This window comes from Lutra lutra, chromosome 5, assembly GCF_902655055.1.
Source record: "Lutra lutra chromosome 5, mLutLut1.2, whole genome shotgun sequence".
Lineage (NCBI taxonomy): Eukaryota > Metazoa > Chordata > Mammalia > Carnivora > Mustelidae > Lutra > Lutra lutra.
Window position 1 is genome coordinate 163562514 of NC_062282.1, and position 17401 is coordinate 163579914.

General features: G+C 48.3%; 1 pseudogene; it reads left to right on the forward strand.

Annotated features, from left to right (window-relative positions):
• The first annotated feature begins 7234 nt into the window (after window positions 1–7234).
• LOC125100411 (spermatogenesis-associated protein 31E1-like) lies at window positions 7235–12799 on the forward strand (annotated as a pseudogene).
• The last annotated feature ends 4602 nt before the right edge of the window (window positions 12800–17401 follow it).

The following is a 17401-nucleotide window of genomic DNA, read 5'->3' on the forward strand; positions in this document are numbered from 1 at the left end:
CCTGGGCATTCCAGGACTCTAATTCTTATGAGTATTTCTTCCTTATTTTGTTATGAGTATTTTTGTGTTGATCCATCTGTTTTATTCCTTCTCTTGGTCCCTTATCAGAGAACATACAATGCATGGAGTTTGCACCATGGTATTGAAGTTACAGGTTATCAGGGAGAATAGGACTTTGTATCCTCTGCTAGGGAATGTATTAGTGCATTTTAAGTTGTATGTAAGACAGCTGCGTCATGATAGACAGAAGTATAACCTTGTTATTGTCTTTATTTGGAGATTAAGCATGACTTGAAGAGACGTATACAGGTCCTAAATTGACAAGGGTTAATTGTGATGGTTAATTCTATGTGCCAACTTGTGTAGACCAGAGGAACCAGATAGTTGATCAAATACATGTCTGGATGTAACTGCAAAGGTATTTTTTATATGTGATTTTCACTTAAATTTTGAAAAAAGCTGATTATGCTCCATAGTGTGTGTGGGCCTCATCTAATCAGTTGAAGGTCTTAAAAGAAAAGATTGGGGTCCCCAAGTGTGAAGGAGTTCTGCCTCCAGGCAGGGATCAGACTCAAATTGCCACATCAGCTTGGTCTGCCACCAATCTGCAGAATTCAAACATGCCAGCTTTCACAGTCAGCAAATTCTTTAAAATAAATCTCTCTCTTTCTCTGTCTGTCTCTGCCTCTCTCTTTTTCTCTCTCAGTAAACACACACACACACATTCTAGAACCCTACTACAGAAAGTACTTCATATTTGTAATTAAGAAAATGATGAATAAAGAATGGAAGATGGGTATCATATTTACTCAGAAATTATTGGCATGTGTCTTGGTTATTAATTATAAAAATTCTAACAGAAGTTTCTAGTAAATTCTCAACAAGAACCTTCAAAGAAAGTATAGAAAAGGACTAGGCTATATACCAAAACCCAGAAAAAAAAACAAAACAAAATGAAAATCCAGTAACTGCATGAAGTAGTAGGCAAAGTGATCATAAGAATAAAATTAATCAAATAAGGAACATGCACAACTGCAACTAAGAAGGGACATATAACCAGATATCAACAAAACATGAGCATGGGATTTGCTTCTCCTGGAGGCAACGGAGCCAGGACGCTGGGTTTCTCCAAACTCTAGCAGGCCAGTCTGGGTTTGATCCTCTGACAGAGCTACCCACTGAAGAACTCAGCCATGGTTTTCTTTGTTTCAGAGAATTGCTGATAGACCATCTGTCACACACTCAGCCTGAGCCTGAGCATAAAGAATAGCAGCGTCAGCCACAATTGTGATTCTTAAGAATGACTCTCACCCCCATGTTAGTGCAGTATCCTCTCACGGAGAAGAGCCTGGTCAAGAAGCTCGGAAGCCAGGCGACTCAGATTGGAATTCACACTGGGCCAGGGCGCATGGCTCTGGGGTCAGCTGTTCCCAGGACGGATTGGGAGATCTGACTAGCTCCCTGATCAGCATAAGAAGTGGGTCAGATTGAGCAGGGTGGAGATGCGTAACAAAGAAATAAACGTGGACACCCGTGGCTGGCTGATACTCAACCTGGATGGCTCAGTGGGTAAGGGCCTGACTCCTGATTTCAGCTCAGGTCAGGATCTCAGGGTTAGCTGGGCTAACCAGCACTTAGCAGGGAGTCGGCTGGAGATTCTGTCTCTCTCTCTTTGCTCCTCCCCCCTGTTGTGCTTTCTATCACTCTCTCCCAAATAAATATGTAAATCTTTTTTTTTTTAAAAGAATGATAAGAAGGGCTGCAGAGTTAAATAAAGTGAAAGGCCAGTGAGTCATGATGACATCTCAGATTTAAAAATGATAATGAAGAAAGTGAAGAATAACCCATTCTCCAAAACATGCCAAACTCTGGGGGGAAAAATCTGTCAGCTTTAAAAAAATGTACCCTTGGAAAGTATTTCCAAGGACATCTTCTGTTACCCACTCATTGGGTTTCTTCTGAATATTTATGGCACAGGTATGGAATGAATGCCATTACATAGAGCATGAACATGAAAACAGGCAGGAGCCATAAACCCGGCATCAGAGAATGCATTGCTAAGGCAATTTCTGGTGCTTCAGGGTTTCTTGTCAATTTGGCTGTGACTGTGATGGTGTCTGTGGGGTGCTGTCTACTGATGGACATGGCTCAGGGGCCAAGCCATGGACTACGGCTTATCTTCCAGGGTCTGTTTAGAGAGAGGCCAGAGCTCAGAATTGTTAAGTAAATTGAACATTTTTATTAAAGCAATAATCTTTGAAGAGTTTAAATACTATTTTCCACTTCGGATGTTATGTACCACCTGAAGGGACAGTCAGCACTTAGCATCATGGGAAACACGGGGGTGACCCCTGGGTTTATGCTGCAAGAACCTCTAGGAGCTTCAGAGAAACACACATTTGCTCAAAATAATTTTTTAAGTGAAACTGTATTAGGAACTAGTTTCAGTCCCTTTCTGGCTCACATTGGCCATTTTTAAAAAGGGGTAGAGGGAATGTAGCCACAGCACGGATTTATCCATTTCCACACCAGACCTGGGGAAACTCATGCTCTGCATTCCGTGTTCTCCAGAGAAGGATGAGCACCACTGTGATCCACAAAGCATGACCACACAGCATTCCCATACTTTCATGTATGGCACAGGTGGAAACACCCGTGGCCAGCCAGTCGGGCAAGCGACTGTAGCTGGGGTCACTGGGGCCAGAGAGTTAGTATGGGTCAAGTCTGCCCATGGAAGTGCATTTTAAATGAAACTTGCTGTAATGGGATGTAAACATCAGCAGAGAGAGGAGCCCTGGCGACTTCCTGCCCATGCCCTTTACAAATACCAGTGACTATCTCACTGTCAAGGAAGAGCCATGCATCATTTGTTTTCTTGTAAATGGCAGAATCAGAATCTACAACTGCCTTGATGTAATAGAACAGGTCTTATCAACTTGACATTCAGCACGATCCAATGTCCTAGTACAGCCTCCTTCAGGTTCTCTTGAACTTCTTTGGACTTCTGAGGATCCAAGGAGCTAATTAGTACCATTTCATAAAAATTTCCTAATGGGGGGTCAGGGCTTGGATGGTTAAGTGTCTGCCTCTGTCTGATCTTCAGATCCTTGGACCCAGCCCTGTGTAGGGATCCCAGCTCAGTGGGAAGTCTGTTTCTCCCTCCCCCTCTGCCTGCCCCCTCTTTGTACTCTCTGTGTCTCTCTCTGTTTCTGTCTGTCTCTGTCTCTCTCTCCTCCCTCTGTCTCTCTCTCAATTGAATAAATAAAATCTTTTTAAAAAATCTCCCAACATCATATCTAGGGAGGGATTGTCACTTCCTTGTCAATTAAAGATGACAATAACCCAAACTGTTGAAACTTTTGTGCATATCCCACTCTGATCCTGGGATAATTTGGTAGGTTGTCTTCATCATGTTGATGGTTTCCTTTTCTGTGCGCCATACTTTTCAGTGCTCTGAGAACATGCACGTAAGCCCATTTTTAAAATTCAATAGCTCCTCCTGGAATATTCTGGAGTGGATGACCACCACTCACACCTCACCAGCACATATGAGAGCACCTGTGATCCTGCTCCTTCCCCAGCATCATTTTTTAGCTTAGCCAATCTGATGATTGAAACGCATTATCATATCCTCGAATGTGTGCAGTTCGCTCTGTCGATGAAAGACTCAGGTAGGAGGCAAAGTGGTTGCAACTTCACTAATCCTAGAAAGCTAAAAGGCTAGACAGCATATGAAGCAGAAGCATCCTCTGTGTACTGAAAGGGACCACAAAAATCCTTCAGGTCTCACTGAACTGGCTTTATTTACAAAAATATTTATATTGAAACCTAAACTCCTTCTTTAGATACTAACATAAATATTATGAAGGTTTCACTGTAAGCCTGGGAGAAATGCAGAACCATTTGGAAGTTCTTGTCTATTTCAGGGAATGTTCTATAATCTGGGGCTTGTGTCTCTCTGGCCCAGAGTTTGGGCAGGACCTCAACTGACCTTCCCGGATTTGAAGAGATGACACAGAGGCACAGATGTGCTCAGTACTACAACCTGGGCTGTTGAGTGAGCACTCCCAGGTAAAACATTTCTCAAACCTTAGCATTCATCACAGAAAAGGGAGGGTGGTACACCCTGGGTTCTATCATTGGAGATTTTATAAGGTATCAGATGAAGCACAAGGAAGAGGAAAACAGGAGTGGAATCCATCTCTGTGAGCATCAGTGTCATTACGAGGCATGTAATAGTGCACTTCAGATGTCTGCCCAGCATAAATACATGGAAACATTGTGCTTTTCATACAAAAAGATACATATTACACCTAAATACGTAGATCAGTGTTTATAACTAAACAAGCAAAATGCTCCAAACATGAAAACCCCATCTAAATTTCTCCAAAAGCTGCTATATATCTCAAATGTTTACTTTTCCCCATGTTTTATTTATGAAAAGCTCCTTTTTCTCCATCATGTGGCAAGCTCAGGGCTTGTTAGCCTGAACAACCCTGGCCTATATTCAAACACATTTTCCCTCCTCTTCTTTGCTTTAATAAAATCCATCCACAAGTGTGAGGCCTGGTCTGATCTGTTTTCTGTCGAGTCACGGTCACCTTGCTTCACGAGCCTGGGTGGTGGGCGAGCCAGACCCAGGTCCTGCTGCCTAGCACAGTCAGAATGCAGCCTGCTAAAAGCCACAGCCCAATACCTTCATTTACTGCTGAAAATCTCCAGCTAGGAGGAAGCAAGTACCATCCACTAAGAATCAAAAGCCTGCATTTTGTTCTTTTAGGTTTTTGAACCATCAGAAAGTAATCTTAGTTGGATTCAGCTTGTCATAAACAGGACAGTGGGGAGGTTTCAAAACTGAAAGTCACACTGGGATCTTTAAGGTCTTGGCAGCAAAGACCCCTGCAGGGCACAAAGTATCTTACAATCGGTTTTTCTCCTCCCTTCCTGTTGGCCGTCTTATTTTTGCTATGTCTGATTTTATTTCCAAAGGGGTTGTTTACATTATAGTCTATCTTAGTGTTTAAAAGCTACAAGCTGATATTTATGAATTATATAGAAGATATAAGTAATAAGGAAAAGAAACCTGTACACATCCCAACCGTTCTAAGAAATGCAGTATCATCCACATCTTTGGAGTCGTCTGTACATCCCTCCCCCTGTCCATCAGTCCTGTTCGCTATTCTCTGTGTTTACTTTATATTTTTACCAAAGTAAATGCATCACTAAATCGTATTTGATTTTGTATAGTTTTGAAACTAGAACAAATGCAACTGTCCTGCACAATTTTTCTGCAAGTCGCTTTTATCTCTTCCTCAGTAGCAGGTCTATGTAATTTACACTTACGATATTTCACTGTAGTTTACTGTAACTTGAGCATGATACTGCAGAGCACATACCTTCCACTCAATGGCACTGCATTGGTCCCCATTTTTTATTACTACAAAATGGCAGGGCTTCTCTAGCTCTAGCAGCAGAATCACTCTTTCAAAAGGCTGCTTTCTTCAGCTGGCCCAGGTCATGGTGAAGCATTTTCAAAAGCGATGGCTCTAACTCACAGCTCCACCACAGTCAGAGCCTATGGGCACAGGCATGACATCACACAGACAGCTTTCCATGGTGTCAGCAAAACACTCCATACCCAAGACATTCTCAGAACTGAAGCTACTTTCTAGACACCAACATGAATGTTGAGAAACTTGGGCTCTCAGGTAGCAGTTTGCTGCAAACCTGGAGAAATGTGGACTCATACCTACTTAAAGGAGTGTTCTCAGAAAGAAGGAGAAATGGGGAGGAAGACAGAATATTTATAGAAATAATGGCTGAAATCTTATCAAATTTGCTGGAAACCCTTAATTATAGAGTCAATATTTACCTGCAGTAAAATAAAAACAAGCAGATCTGCTCTTAGATATATCACAGTCACACCATGGAAAAACAAAGGAGAAATTTTGAAATTGCAAGACAAAAAGTCCCTTCATATACAGAGGACTGCATTAGATTAACCACTGACTTCCAATCAGAACCAGTGGGGGAAAGGCCCTGAAATGACACTAGTCAAAAAGCTGAAAGAGAAAAACTTGTCCAGGTGCCTGGGTGGTTCATTCTGTTGGGCATCTGACTCTTCATTTCAGCTCAGGTCATGATCTCAGGGTCCTGGGATCAAGCCCCATGTCCGGCGCCCTGCTCAGTGAGGGGTCTCCTAGCCTCTCCCTCTGCTCCTCCCCCGCTCATGCACACATGCACATATTCTCTCTCTCTTTCTCTCAAATAAATAATCTTTTAAAAGAATTATCATCCCCAAATTCCATACCTAGCAAATTTGTCTTTCAAAAATAAAGGCAAAATAAAGATATTCCCAGATACACAAACTTACAAGAATTACTAACGGAAATCTTTGAACTGAAAAAAAAAAAAAAAAGCAAAAACAAAACAAAATGAAAACTTGATTCCAAGATTTGAAAATGCTGGATTTGTTAAGGAATGTGCGTGAGCATGTGGATGTGTGCCTATACAGAATGTTGTGAAAGTGTTTCTGCAGTTTACTCTCTGCTCATCTCAGAATGAAAAAAACACTAGAAAGGACTGAGAAACTTACCTAGGAGGTTTAACTATTTCAATTTGTTTTGTACTTCCTTAGCTTTGTAAGTTTTGAATAATCATTAACTTTCTAAGTCCCTCTAGCTGAAGTTAGTGAAGATTAATTGAAATCAAACATCTTAAGATGTTTTCAAAATGCACATGGCTAAAGATGCACAAAAGAAATTTGAGTTTCATTTGTACTAGGGTCATGCAAGGCGAGAAAATATGTGGGGACACTGGAGCTGCAGACAGAGGACAAAAGTTCCTAGGAATTAACCAAAATTCCAAGGACAACTCCAGATTTTTAAAAGCTATGAAACTGATGGAGCACAACTGGAGATCTCAAGGGGAACAGGTATTCTCTGAGCTCCAAGCAGGATGAAAGGCAAATTGACAAAGGTCTGTCTCTATCATGGTGAGTGGGTAGGAGTGTCAGGCCTGTGAGGGTGGAGGAATGATGGAGCTACAGGGCTAGCGGTGGAGAGGGGATGTGGTCCGGCTACTTGTGTCCCTTACTTGTCCTCAAGGGCCCTTTCTGACCAGACAACAGCTCTGTGATGTGGGCATGGGGCTTGTGTAGGCACGTACACACCCAGGGATCAGTTGCCTGGGGGCAGCAGTGCGATCCAACACTAATGCTTTTCAGAGGAAAGAGATGGAGAATTATCTCTTCCCTCAGGAATTCCTTACTGGGTTGGCTGAGCTCCAGTACCACTATCTGGGCAGTTAATGCCATCCTTGCCTTCATATGTGGACAGGGGCTCTTCTTCTTCTTACTTTCCTATTTCCAGCCTGATTCGTCCTCACCACCATGCAAGAAATACAAGAAGAGCAGGAAGGTAAGGAACCCTCTGCCCAGACCCAGCAGAGTGTAATTCTATCATCTTTTCTATTATTCTTTCCACTTTTCTGAGTCACTGGAGAGACTCCTGAAATGGGAAAGAATAGAATGGGTATTCTCAGGAGAGAGTAGACCACCATCCATCCAGGACAAGCCAGAGCAGACAAGGGTTAGAGGGACATGAGGATTTCTCCCTGAAGATCTCGGGCCATAGTCCAGGTGTGGTGGAGGGGTCCAGGACAGCATCCCAAACACAGTGACCAGTGGCCAAGGACTGGAGGTTAAGAGCTGCCTCTCTAGTGGAGGTCAGGCCCCTGAGCACTGGGTCACCTGCTGCTATGGTGGTGGTTCCAGTCTCCCCGTGTTCTCTTATCTCAGTACCAAGTGAAGCCATGGAGAAGGAGCAACAGAAGCAAGAAAAATCAGACCCTGAAAGGTGAGCGTCTGCCACTCACCCCTGCATGCCCCAGTTACACTGTGTCTCCCGCTCTGAGAGCCCAGCCCCACTGTCTCCAGGACACCAGGGGCTGAGCCCATCCCTCATGAAACAGAGCCCGGGGTGGGGGCTCTGAGGAGGGAGAGTGAACCCAGAGGCTTCCCAGATTCTGCACCAGAACGAAGCCCTGAGGTGCTGAAAACCAGTATCGCTCACCAGGGGCCCCAGGGCCTGAACTGGGAGTGGGACCTCCCACTCCCACTGTGGACAAGCTGTTCAACTCCGCTCTGATTCCTCTGTGAGACTATGCGGTCCTTCCTCCCCCAGCAAGGTCATGAATGAGGAAGCACTTTGTAAAAGACAAAGTGATCCCCATCATGAATCCTGTAATCACATGCAGGCACGTGGCCTTGGACAGTGCTGTTTGGGGCTCCCGAGTCCAATCCCCCAAAGGTCTTCCCTAAAGGAACATTGTACCAAGCCTCCCATAAGATCTCTGGACCCTGCCTTCTGCTGTGACCCGGTCTCCTGTTTCCAGGTTTCAGAGAATTTCTGAACGATGTGGAAGAGGTTCAGGACCTGTTCTCCCTTCTGCAAAGGTAAAGAATCTGCACCCTTCTCCCCTGGATGGGCCTCCCCGAGTCTATGGTGTGACCCCTGGGCTGAAGTGAACAGCCTCTGGGACTGTTTGGGGAGTTGGGAGGAGCCGTGGGGACATACTGTGACCAAAGCCCCAGGCTGAGGGACAGCAGGAGCATTGTAATGTGGGTGTGGGGCATGGAGGGCTGTGGTGACTGCCCCCAGCCCCAACTGCTACAGCGGCAGCTCACACCTCCTGTCTCCTACAGCCACTTGGCTAGGATCTCTGACTAGGGGGGCTTTCACCAGTTCTTACATCAAGCGGCCCCTGGGCAGGTATGCTGAGGGGTGCCAGCTGGAGCCCGTCAGCCATGCAGGAAGCCTGTGGAAGATGCTGCTCCTGCTGTGGTCCCATCACCTGCCCTAACTCCACTGATGGGGTCCCCTTGGCCTCTGGCCTCCACCCTGCCAGCAGGACCAATGACCTCCTCAATTTCTGTTGCTTCACACTCCTCCCTGAGTACTTCCTGGCTAGCAGAGCCTTTCCTCTCCTCGGATGGCTTTTCACACCAGCCACTTGTTCTTCCCCCTTCCCCACCATGTCTCCCTCCTTTGGAGGCCTCCCCTGGGCCTCTGACAGCCTCCTTGGCCCCAGAGCGTCTGGACCCTCCTTTGACTCCCCCTCAGTGTGACTCAAGGGCACCCCTGTGGTGCCCCATCCCACAGAGCTTGGCTCTGCACACACCTTGGTCAGCTGACAGATCAGCTTCTCCTGTCCCAGCCATCTCGGGCCTGGGCCATTCACGCTGCACCATTTCGGCCCTGTCTTGGTGGCAGGAGGCTGCCAATGCCTGGAACCTGTCCACCTCAACATGCTTGGAGTCCCATCAAGCGCCTCTGTCCCATGGCCCACCAGAGGCCTTGTTCTAGGGAGACTCCACACACAGGCAGGAAGAGACTAGAATCCCCCCTTCCAACAACCTGGATGTCCAGAAGCTTCTGGAGATACTCATTGCCAAGAGAAAAGAACTGAAGTTTTGGAGGGAGAAGGAAAAGAAAGAAAGGTCAAAATACCAGCTGACCTCTTTCCAGAGAACGTTCAAGTCCCCAGGTGATGGGCAGGACACCATGGTCTGCCCATCATTCTGGAGCATGAAGGGCAAAGTGAAACAGCTGCTCGGTCCTGAGAAGCCCCCACGCCCCAAGATTCCAAGGGACAATTTGGAGCAGAAATGCCTCCAGCTTTTCTGGGGTCTCTCCTTTCTGCACAGCGAGTCCCTTGTGGCCACTGTCAAGGTGACTGATCCCGCACTGGAGTTCCCGTCTGTCATATTCAATGAGCTCTCTCATGCCTTGCCACTCCAGATTCAGGGCAATGTGGCTCCACGCCTCTCCCTAACCCACGATTACATGATCCTTTGGCCGGGCCCCAACCCTTGAACCTGAGATTGTTCCAGTCCCTGCCCCTACCTCTGGCTCAGCCCCAGCCCCTGCCTCTGTCTCAGCCTCAGCCCCTCCCTCTGACTCAGCCCCAGCCCCTCCCTCTGGATCAGCCCCAGCTCCCATATCTAACTCAGCCCCAGACCCAGGCACACCTTGCACCCTCTGTCCCAGTGGGACCCTCTTCTCTGCCACCCAAGATGGGGAGCTGCGAGGTGTCTTGCCCTGTAGCCCAGAAGACACTGTCTTACATGTCAACTGTTGTTCAAAACCTGGAATGTCACTTTCTGGAGAAGCAACTAGAAAGGGGGTACTCTGTGGTGAAAAGATCTCAGGAAGTCTTTAGTCAAGCTCCTCCTGACCTTCCACAAGGTGGCCAGGCCCCCGAGGGCCACGTGTCAGTCTCTGTCCTTCCTGGAGAATTGATCGACTCTGAGCTCTGGGGGCAACCGGATTGGCACCTTTGGAAGAGGCTTATGAGGCAAGGAAGGGCCCTCCCTGCAAGATCCAGCTATCCCTGAAGATACAGCCTCACCAAGAGTTCCAGAAGGTGCACAAGGCACACAGCTGGCACAGTCCCATGTCCAAGTCTGAGTCTATGGATGGAATCTGCCAGGCCACACAGAAGACTGGGTCCAGATACCCAGGAAGGACCATGCTAGGAAAAAGACTGGGCCAGGATTCAAGGTCCAGTGCAGGGAGGATCTGGAAAGATCTTCACAGGGGTGTAACAAACTCTCCAGAGAAAGCTCCAGGAAGAAATCGTGAGGAGTCAGACACAGACTTGAAGCCCTCCACAAGCAGCACAGACGAGAAGCGCCAAGAGAAGGACCTGAGAGCCCATTTCAGGAAGTTGGGGCAGTTCAGAGAGGGTCAGATGCCTTTGGATGTTCATCCTTCCAGGCTCGCTGCCCACCACACCTTGGACCTTCCCAGAAAGCCAAGCCCTCATGGGAAACCTGGAAAGCCAGCGCTTTCCAAGTATTGGGAACCCTCCCACGATTTTTCCATCCTCAGTCCATATGCTCAGCAGATGCTAGAAGCACTTAACATAAGGCTCAGGGTGAACCACTGGTGGGGCCTCCGCCTCAAGACTCTCAGGCCTATAAACCTCTTCAAGTTGAAGAAGGGCTTCCTCCTCTCCCAGTCCTTCCCTCCCTGCTCAGTCACCTGCGTATCCAAGGCCAGCTCGGGTACCAAGATCGTGGGAAATCCTTCTCAGCCCTATCAAGGAGAGGGGATGAAAGAGTCTTACCCCACCTGGGGGGGTCCTCTCGGTGCTCCTCAGCCTATGTGTGAGGAAATCCAGCAGGCTCTGGAAGGGACCTCACCTGGGGGTGACCCTCTGACTGTACAGGGGTCCAGGTCACCTTCTCAGACCTTCACATACAGCTTTGTGGGCAGAATCTGTCACAGTGAGACTTCCTCTAGGACTCTTATGAACAGCAACTTGGAGTCAAGTCCAAGTCCAGCAATGGCCACAAAGGAGCCAAGGAGGGTGAATGGGGGTCGGGCCTCTCGGAATGTGACTGTGCTAGAGCTCAACTTAGAGCCCTAGGATTTGAGTGCCAAAGAGCCTGGGATGTGGGGGAGGTCAAGGAGGCCCCTGCTTGGGGAGTCACCTTAGAACCCCGTGTGCTGGCCAACAACCAAGGCCTCCGTGGCAAGCTGAGAAGATCATGGTCTTCAGGAAAAAGTGATAGCGCCCTGCAACCTACAAATTTGGTCACCCAAGACCCCAAAGAGCTACTCCTTGAGGCACGGCTCAGGGGATCAGAGCCCCAGAAGTTGATGGAGTCAGAGAACTGGCCTCGTGATGCCACCCCCACGGTGCTCCTTCAAGTCTGTGAAACTGCAGATGTCCTTCAAGATTGTGAGACTGAGAGTCTCCTTCAAGACTGTCAGTCCAACATGTTCCTCGCTGCCAACATCTTGCTTCTCAGGATCTTTGTCTGGCTTCCAGAGCAGGTCCAGTGAAGACACATCTACTTCCTAGGTGCTGCATGGCCAAAGACCCCGTGACCAGAGCCCCCACAGGCAGCCAGGACCCCTGGGACTGCAGGACCAATGTAAGAGCCTGAGCAGGTCATGTGTTCCCCCCGAGGGGAGAGAGAGTTCCAGGAGGTCCCCCTTGGGAAAGCCTGCCAAGAGTTGTCAGAACTGAAGCTCCTCCAGATCAGTGAGGTGAGACGTCCAGTCCAGAGCAAGGAGTAAGGAGAGGCCTCAGGAAGCAAGGCCTGTGAGATCTTGCTAAAGAAGGAGGAGGCACCTCCGGAAAACTACTTCAGGAGAAGGGTGACACACTTACTCCAGTGGTTCTTTCCCAGTAAAGGCAAAGGACTGGAAGATTCCTTCCAAAAGGGCAAACTTTCATCACTCCAGGGCCGGGGACAAGTCATGGGCAGGTCAGCCATGGACAGCGCTTCTGCCGAGGCTCAGGTGGTCGTGAGGGCTGTGGGGCGGATCCTAGAGGAGAAAATGTTGCCTTATCAGGGACTCAGGGTCCCAGAGATTGGCTGGTGCAAAAAGGATCTCCAGGCTTTGGCAGGCCACAGTGTCTGCTGCCACAGGGTTCTCTCCTACCAAGAAAAGAGGAGAGTGATGAGGGAGACAGCCAGCGCACAGGGCACCCCCAGGGGCCACAACTATGCCAACAAGACTGAGTGGATCAGTGGCCTTCCCCACCAGGGTGCCAGAGTGCCCAACCAGACCCTGCCAGAACGGGTCCCTGGTGCAGGGCCCTTCAGCCCACACCCTGCAGGCCCACTGCCCCAGGCACTGCCTCCTTCAAAGAGACCTCTCACCTGGCCAGCCACTGTGTGCTTCTTATGCCTTTCCTGGGAGGACAACTTTCCTCCAAGAAAAAACGCAAACGTTGCAGAGAAAAACTTTTTTCTCACATTAGCACATCTTCTATGGGCTAATGGCTTCTCCGTGCCATTTTGCTTTGCTTCCCCAAAATAAATTTTTTTTTTTCCTCATGAGTGGTGCTGGCCTCTGTGTGTGTTCTGCTGTGGTTGGGGGGAAGGATCAGGGTCTGCTCTCCCCGAGGACCTGCTTTGGCTTCCAGAATGAATGAGGCCTTGGAGGACGGGTTATCTCAGTGTCCACCCCCGCCACTTCCTTTCCTTCAGTTTCCATGACAAGGTGAACAAGACCCAGACCAGGACCTCGCTCTGCCCATCCTCTACTGCTTTCCCTCCACCTGGAGCTTGTGTGGCTTTAGGGAGGGTTTGCCAAGGCAGAAATCCTGCTCAGCCTTCAGGAAGACAGAATCCTAGGTCAGAGTGGGACCCGCAGTTGGGAGACACAAGGCTGGCATTGAGGGCAGAGGTCATAAATTCTGCCCCACCCCCCGCAGTCTCCTTCGGGGAGTAGAGGACGGCCACCCCAGGAGCCTTCTCACCCCAGGGAATCCCGTCTTAGCTCCATCAGTCCCTCTTCTCACACTCAGAGCCATAAGGATGAGCTCACTCTGGGTGCTGAGGGTGTGTGTGGGGTGCCACAGAGATCCCAAGGGACCCACCTGCCCAGGCCCAGGGCACTGAACGGGCCTGCCCACCAGCACCCCCCTTCCCCCCTTGGGGGATTGAGGGAGTGTGGCTGTGGGTGGGGGGAACCTGCACTTAGGGTGGGATGCCAGGAAGGAAGCCATGTGACAGAGTGTGCCCATGCCTGATGCTGTCCTCGCAGGTTCTGAGCCCCACTCCAGCTGCCAGTTCCAGGGGTGGGGGGTTGGAGGGAGTGGGGTGGGGGTTGTACAGAAGCCACCTGAGTTCCAACACAGATGTCCAGATGCCCAGAGGCAGCAAGGCCTTCAGGCAGAGAAGTTAATTTCTGCACAATTTGATAAGCTTGAAGGACTGGGGGCCCCAGACAGACTTGTGGTCTGTGACCTTTACGTACACGTATGGCCCAAGGATGTCTCTTAGGGGACTGGTGGGGACTCAGAGGCCAAGGGACTGGCCTGGCTCCTGGTCTTGGTTACCCCAGAGCCCGGAGGGGCAGGAGGCCCTCAGATGGGGCTTCTCCCATCCCAGGCTGGAAGGAATGTGTCCAGAAGGAGGGTGGAGTCTAGGAGGCCCCCCCTGCGTGTCCCGCTCCCAGCCCAACATTGTCCTCCAGGGCCCCCCCACACATCGCTCTGATGGAGATCCACACAGAGACCCCACACAGAGACCTCTGATGGAGACCCACACAGAGACAGTGCACAGAGAACTCTAACAGAGGTATCTGATGGAGATCCATACAGAGACTCCACAGAGACCCCTCAGCACAACCCTACACAGAGATCTCTGCCGGAGACTCACAGGGGCAGGGACTAAGTTTCTGCTTATCATGATACCATTACTTATTATCATCCACGTTGTAGACAGCAAGGCCTTCTCAGAAACACCCAGAGGCCAAGCCCATCCCATACTGAGAGATGCCCAACAGCTGTTGCTGTTGGGCTGTGACAAACACCATGGCAGGGGCCATGAATGCCCCGGTGTGAACAGAGGAGTGGGGAGCGCGCCCTGAGGGCAGGCATCCTGCACTGCAGACTCCTATGATGAGGATCTCCTCTGGAAGCTTGTGTGCACACCACTATGGACCACGCCTCCCCCCGTGACAGAGGAGCTTTGCTACACATCCTCGCAATCCATTTCTGATGGTGTTTGGCCACTTATGTAACAGAAGACCATTGATTTCCAAAATTTCATGAAGTTTACATTAACTGAAAATTTTGTTTTCTAGACTCTATCTATGGGGGGGCAGAGGGGGAGGAGTAAAGGAGGGAGGGAGAAGGACAAGCAGACTCCCCACTGAGCGGTGAGCCTCGGCCCATGGGTTCTCAGGACCTGAGATCATGACCTAAGTTGAAACCGAGAGTTGGTGCCTTAATTGACTGAGCCAGCTGAGTGCTCCTCAGATTTTTGAACCAACTTTCAAAGTACGCAAGAGAGGAGAAAATATGTTACCAAAGTATTCACAAAATGGTAATGATGTTGATGTTCTGTGCTTGTGGAGGGTTTCTTTCTCATGAAGCCCTGAGTCAGGACCTTGGCGTAGAGCACCTCACTCACAACCCTAACCCCCTCCTCTAACCCCTCCCCTAACTGCTCCTCTAACCACTTCCACTAACCCCTCCCTAACCCCTCCTCCAACCACTTCTCTAACTCCTCTTCAAGCCTCTCCCCTAACCAAGTCCCACCTTCCCAGGAATCAATCCATGTAACTGATGAAGAGCAGGAAAGTTTGTTGCTGTTGTCTGCTTTGTAAAGCAAGGTTGCTTGTTGCCACCTTTCTTCTGGATTATTTCACAGACATTAGACAAAGCTTTAGAAGAAAGTTCTACCTTATCTAAGAGAGTGGATCTTCCCACGTTTTATCACAAACCTTTCCCACAAACATTTCAGAAATGCCAATATAATATATAATATTTTCTACAAATGAATAAAAGCAAAGATTTATCTCATTCATGTAAATGCTAAGAAAGCAAGATAGTGAATTAGTGATTGAAGCCTCACACCTGAGGCTTATGCAGACGAGCAGAGACCTGCAGTCGATCATCTAAGAGAAGGATGATACACACAAGCGATGTCGACTTTGCAATCATGGGGAAAACTATGATGTGGGATTTGAAAAGTCCTAGAAATGGTCACTGCCTTTCAAAACATCCATCGTATTCTTCCCCACAGAGTCCGAGAGGCTGGCGAGGCCTCAAACTTTTGATTTACCATGAGCCATAAAAGCTTTTCAATCTGGAGAAGTCCCTTTCTGAAATGGAACCACCCTTTTGTAGCATTCTTTTAAGTTAGGTTATCTCCTTCGTTTCTTCATCCAAACATATTTGCCGAACAGCCAGGGTCGGCATGGAACCTGGAAGAGGACCCCCCATCAGCCTCTTTGCTGGCTTGAACCAGACAGACAGACAACTAAAGAAAATGGCTCACCTGTGGTGAGATGTGATTGTTTCCAGGACACTAAATGTGATTTTTTTCAAAAGCAGGATCTCAATAAATCCATGCCATGACCCTGTGTGTTAAGGTTAACCAGGCTGTTTTTTATGGAAAGAAAGAAAAACAGAGGTTGAGGTTGGGAAATTTCTTGGCCAAGGGGTCATCCCCTGAGAGACCTGCCCCTGAGACTGAGGGTGGGAGGTTTCTGGAATAATGTCTCCCACACTAGGGCACATGCTGGGAGGAATCCACTTACTGATGGGAGGTTTTATCTACACATACTCCTTGGTTTTCCTACCAAATAGGACTACTGAGTCATGGAAACACTAAGTAGGAATTCTTGGGGGAAACACCAAGAAAGAAACATCGAGACTAGGGTGCTGAGTGACTTTCTTAAGTCAATCCTTCATCTGTCTCATGCCTTCAACTACCCTGTCAGCACATGGAGGGTTCGGACAGATGGGCTCAGAAGCCGTACAAACTCTGACTAAAAGAAAGACCCCATGACAAGATTTCACCAGTGCCCAGGAGTTTAAAGGACAACAGAGAGAGCCAAGATTCTACATCCGAAGAAGCCAGGGACATCTGGAGGAGAAAGGTACAGCTTAGCCCCTCATAAGCCTGCTTCGCATGGAAAGGCAGGCATACAATTCTGGCACTCCTTCCCATGAGCATCGAAAGACCATCCCCCCAAAAAACAAATGAACAAACAAGCAAACATAACATGTGGAAAGGTTGAGACAGGAGCAGTGGTTTCTACCTCAACTATTCCTGAGTTAGTAGTATGGTCTTACAATACCTCACTTTTATTGTTTAACTGTTCTGCTCTGAGTACATTTCGGAGAAAATTCTTAAGTGAGCATTCAAGTGAAGCCATAAAAATGTTCTGTACTGTGATCAAGTGGGCATTTTAATGACTTATAGTTACGCTTCTAACGTAGGAAATGCTCCATACCTCCCAAGCTAAGCTTGTTAGGGGTCAGACAGATTCATGAATGTGTGCAGTCTCTATTATATTTCTGTCCTGGGTTGTTTTTCTTCTAAATGTTTATAGCTGCTTAAGCAGTGATTTAGAAAAAAATACTTTGACTACTTTTTTTCACTGTACAAACCCACTTCAAATATTGTGGAAATATTAAAAGATATAATTCTTTCATTCCGTTCTCATGCCTTGAAGCCTTTTAGTTTGTGTTTTTGAGAACTCTGTGCATTGAAAGTGACATAAGTGTGCTGGGTTTCCTGATACAAGGGTGGTGTTTTCCATTCGATGCCTGTTTCTCGAAGGTTCACTTCAGCCCAGAGGAGCTGCTGACATGTTCTACTGCTTCTGCACGGGCTCTGCCTGTCCCATCACTGGGCTTACTTGCCCTGCTCTGTGCGGCCTACAGTTTACCGGACTGCTGGGGGTCTGTGTTCTGGGATCCTGGCTTCTCAGCTGGACCCACTGGGAGAGCCCTGGAGACCACATGATCTACCCACAGAGTCCTGCCATGGCCCAGGGTCATAAAAAGGAAGATCAAGAGCAGTGAGAATGCTTAGCACTGCTTCCCCTGGGCTCCCTGTCCCCCTCACTGGGGCAGCACC